The 5,000-nt window shown below is 47.6% G+C and overlaps 1 long non-coding RNA gene across 1 annotated transcript in view; it reads right to left on the bottom strand.

The window, feature by feature from the left end:
• Nucleotides 1-353: 353 nt before the first annotated feature.
• The window catches only part of LOC126988874 (uncharacterized), an 11,290-nt gene continuing 6,643 nt past the window's right edge, over nt 354-5,000 (bottom strand). Inside the window, exon 2 of the long non-coding RNA XR_007742608.1 lies at nt 354-2,687. This is a non-coding gene — a long non-coding RNA (uncharacterized LOC126988874). The remainder of the gene's footprint in view (nt 2,688-5,000) is intronic.

Genomic DNA, 5,000 nt, shown 5'->3' on the forward strand with positions numbered 1-5,000 from the left:
ATCCTTCCGGTGTCTGGGCCTGGTGAGGTTCCCCGTGTTGAGTCAAATTAAGCCGCAGGCTCCACTCCTGGTGGTGCCCTTCCGTCAATTCCTTTAAGTTTCAGCTTTGCAACCATACTTCCCCCGGAACCCAAAGACTTTGGTTTCCCGGAAGCTGCCCGCCGGGTCATGGGAATAACGCCGGCGGATCGCTGGTCAGCATCGTTTATGGTTAGAACTAGGGCGGTATCTGATCGCCTTCGAACCTCTAACTTTCGTTCTTGATTAATGAAAACATCCTTGGCAAATGCTTTCGCAGTAGTTCGTCTTGCGACGGTCCAAGAATTTCACCTCTAGCGTCGCAATACGAATGCCCCCGCCTGTTCCTATTAGTCATTACCTCGGGTTCAGAAAACCGACAAAATAGAACCGAGGTCCTATTCCATTATTCCATGCATAGGCATTCAGGCCGTAAGTGTAGCCTGCTTTGAGCACTCTAATTTTTTAAAAGTAAACTCTGCCTGCCACGCGGGACACTCGATGAAGAGCACCCCGTGCGAGCCAGCGGGCTGTTGTGGCTGTTCGGAGCGTGACAGTATGCACCGGGCGGTGAACCGTCAGTCCAGAACTGAAATCCAACTACGAGCTTTTTAACCGCAACAACTTTAATATACGCTATTGGAGCTGGAATTACCGCGGCTGCTGGCACCAGACTTGCCCTCCCATAGATCCTCGTTAAAGGATTTAAAGTGTACTCATTCCGATTGCGAGGCCTCGGATGAGTCTCGCATCGTTATTTTTCGTCACTACCTCCCCGTGCCGGGAGTGGGTAATTTGCGTGCCTGCTGCCTTCCTTAGATGTGGTAGCCGTTTCTCAGGCTCCCTCTCCGGAATCGAACCCTGATTCCCCGTTACCCGTTATAGCCATTGTAGGCGCATAACCTACAATCGAAAGCTGATAAGGCAGACACTTGAAAGAGGCGGCGCCGGTGCGGAGACCGTGCGCTCAGCGACAAGTTATTCAGATTCAACACGGTGGGGTGACGGACCGAGGCCCGACCGGTTTTGAACTAATAAAAGCGCTCTTCCCTTGCGGTCAGAGACGTGGTGCATGTATTAGCTCTAGAATTACCACAGTTATCCAAGTAAGTGTGGGTACAGATCCAATGAATCATAGCTGATTTAATGAGCCATTCGCGGTTTCGCCTTAAATCGGCTTGTACTTAGACATGCATGGCTTAATCTTTGAGACAAGCATATGACTACTGGCAGGATCAACCAGGTAGCTATGGCGTTAGCTGGCGGCCAAGCGGCGAACGAACACGACGGGCGTGCCGCGCGCTCGCTTAAAGCCTTGTACTAAAGTAGGAGATCGCTCAGCGTCGGACAGCTCTGGTCAGCGACGCCGCGTCCCTGGTTTCAACAGACGGCGGATGATGAGGAGGATGATGATGCGTGGGCTCGAAACTCTGCCGGCCACGCCGTCGTCCTCCTCCTCGTCGTCCGCGCGTCCTTGTCATATAGCAGCAGACTGGTGGTGATGGTGGTGAGACTGCTGCTGCTGCTGCTGATGCTTTTGTGTCGAGGTGCGAGCGAACGCACCACGGACAATACCAGCAGCAGCAGCAGCAGTAGCAGCAGCGCACCGTCACCCGTCGTCGCCTGCGAGAGTGGAGTGCTTCGTTCCAACCGACCGCTCGATAGAAGCTGCGTCAGTGTGAAGACTAGGGTGCCAACCGACGACATTGCGTGCGGCGGCGTCACCCTCGGGATGCGTTATCGCACGGAGAGTGGAGTTACCATCGCCTAGAGAGCGAGAGAGAGAGGGGTCGCTGCATTGAAGGCTGATCGCATTGGCAAACACGGTAAGAACGTGCGCCGCCACGAGGAGCCGCAGCTAATGCCGAGAAGCTTCTCATGAAAGAGAGGGGGCAAGACCTGGCTGTCAACATCAACATCGACCTGAGAAGAATGAAAGATTTCCAGGTGGAAGTGAGCGATGCCGAGTCTTGGCCCGCGGGAGGGTGGGCCCGAACTAGGATACAGTTCAACGGCGTTTGTTGAGGTCGGTGCGCGCAACACGAGAGACTAATCCCATCCAAGCTTGCTGGCCCCGGTCTGAGAGGTTGGCAAACGATTAGTCGCTCGGGTAGGTGCAGCGCGCTCCGGCCCCAAACAGCGTTATGGAAGCTCGAGCGGGTTTGTGGAGCGAGTCCGCCGCCGGCTCGCTCAACCCTCGCTTCCTCACGGCACACTGGCGACCGTTCTCTCTGGGACCGTCCCGCACGAGGGTCTCGATCCCCCCGCTGGCCGCGCGAGCGAGAGCCAAGAGCGGGAAGACCGTTACGCTCGGCCCAGCCGCCGACCAGCCGTACCCCACAATCTCACAACTCCGCGCCAGCGGGCCGCTCCCAACGGTCAGCATCGACTGTGGTCGCACTTCCAGGCAGCGGCGTTTAGAAGCTCACGGCAGCTCTAGCGATTCTAGGAGCCGAGTTCTTAGCGGTTATTGGGTTGGGATGGGGTGCAAAGTCTTGTAGGGTTGCTATTTCTGGAGTACGTTGACCGTTTGCGTTGTGTGAGTATGTTTGTGGTCTTGTGTACATAAGTGTGTGTGGCGTCTGTGCAGAGTTTCCATGTTTCTCAGTTGTTTGATCCGTGGTGTTGTGATTCCAGCCGTTCGAGTGTATTAGTTGTTTGTAATGAACCTAGCCGCCTTGGTGTTGATCTGTGCTCACGTATCACTGTTTCTGTGTGTGGAGCACGTACTGAGCTGAGCACCCCAAATTGCTCCTTTTCTCCCGAAGCTATTCATTCCTGCACATTACAGCCGAACCCCATTTAACTAGACACTTGCGTAGTGTAGGTACGGTACCCGCAAAAAAAAGTATGCGGAAAAGGCACGGGTTGTGGCATAGGAGTGACCTTCCGTCATTAGAGCTTGCCCAAGCAGGCTTAGATCTCGTTATACTACAGTCAGTCAGTCAATCAATGTCTAGCAGCCCTCCCAGTCCTGTTTCCCGCCAGTGCCGCGATTGAAGCTTGCCAGGAAAAGAAAGTTCTGCCTTTTCGTGGAGTGAGCAACATACGGAGTGAGCTGAGCACCACAAATGGCTCCTTTTCTCCCGAAGCTATTCCGAGGGATATCTCATGACTGCGGTAGCGGCGGGTGATATTGTAGAATATTGGTGTAAAGGAATTGGTCAAACGCACTGTAACGATCATTTCTTAGATAAAGGTATACAGTACTTCATACAGTCTCGTTTCCCTTTCCTCAGTATTATCGTCAAGAACATGACGACCTAAATACTTTTCATTTAGAGTTTCATGACTAAAATCCTTCAGAAATCAGTCAGATTTGCTTATCATTAAAAGTAGTTTTACTGGTGGTAATCTATGAATATATATATATATATATATATATATATATATATATATATATATATATATATATATATATATATATATATATATATATATATATATATATATATATATATTCTTCATGCTTCCTAAACCACACACACACACTAAATTGGACTCTAACGATCATTTCTTAGATAAAGGTATACAATACTTCATACAGTCTCGTTTCCCTTTCCTCAGTATTATCGTCAAGAACATGACGATCCTAAATACTTTTCATTTAGAGTTTCATTACTAAAATCCTTCAGAAATAAATCAGATTTGCTTATCATTAAAAGTAGTTTTACTGGTGCTAATCTATGAAAAAAAAAAAAAAATAATATATATATATATATATATATATATATATATATATATATATATATATATATATATATATATATATATATATATATATATTCATTCATTCATTCATTCATTCATTCATTCATTCATTCATCCTAAACCACACACACAGAAGAAGAAAAAAAATGTGTTACCAAAAAAAAAGACGTGCATACTTATCTGATAAATAATTAAACATGAAATTGCGGAAAAAAAACCTTAATATATTTACTCCATACCCACTGACATAATAAGGTACCTCTAAACTACATTAGATGATAATCTTGTTGCAACAGCATCACCAGTACTTATCACTCGAATCCGTCACCTGATACAGAATCTTGGCATTACATGCAACTTACAAACAGTTTGCTGCACACATGTTTCCCACAACGTCAGTTTATTAGCACCGTGGGGTGACCAGACACCCCAAAGGAAACAGATGTGTCTTTTTTTTTCAAAGGACCTGCCACGGGACTGTCAACATTTCAGTAGTCTCTCCTCTCACGTATTCAGGAAGGTACTAGAAAGGAGAGTGATCTAAGTGTTGCCAATTCAAGACGGTGATCAAAAACGTCTTTTGGGGGGGGGTGTTCAAACACCCCAGGATACTAATGTAGGGTTAAGGAAAGCCTACCATCGCTATAGGGCAGGACGTCGAAGAAGAGATCAAATAAAATGAGATAAATTCAAAATGTACGTCGGTTACACCTAACTATAGAGGGGTTGCACTGACGTCACACCGCTTTTAGGGAAAAATAACTGTCAGCCATTTTAGGAGGCACGAGCGATCAGCTGAGCCCCTGGCCCGCTGGCACGTGCCTGCCGTCTTCATCTCTCAATCTAAGTGACTAGGTATGCAAAAAATCTGGACAGTGAGGCTAGGCTTCCTTGTATAACTATCCGTTAGTCTGGCAAATGATGATGGACACACCGTATATACATTTATTATCAAACTTTAAGATATATTTGATGATGACAACAATGAATATATGACTAATTTAACCCGGGGCATCCTCGGGCGGTGTTTAGTAAGAGCATTAGAACGTAAGGGGTTCCCAAAAAGCCCACTGACCTATACTTGCTAGCCCCGGTCTACCTACCGCGAGTGGCAGTGTAGCACTTATCAGTAACAGTAATAGATGCCCCCCCCCCACACACACACAGTAATAGATGGGTCACTAACATAGACACCAACACAGTAACATGGCGGGGAAAAAGCTCTCTTGCGGTAAATATTATGTTCCCGCCCAAAATGGCGGGCCTTTGCG

The sequence above is a fragment of the Eriocheir sinensis genome, unplaced genomic scaffold (assembly GCF_024679095.1).
Source record: "Eriocheir sinensis breed Jianghai 21 unplaced genomic scaffold, ASM2467909v1 Scaffold10, whole genome shotgun sequence".
Classification (NCBI taxonomy): Eukaryota; Metazoa; Arthropoda; class Malacostraca; order Decapoda; family Varunidae; genus Eriocheir; species Eriocheir sinensis.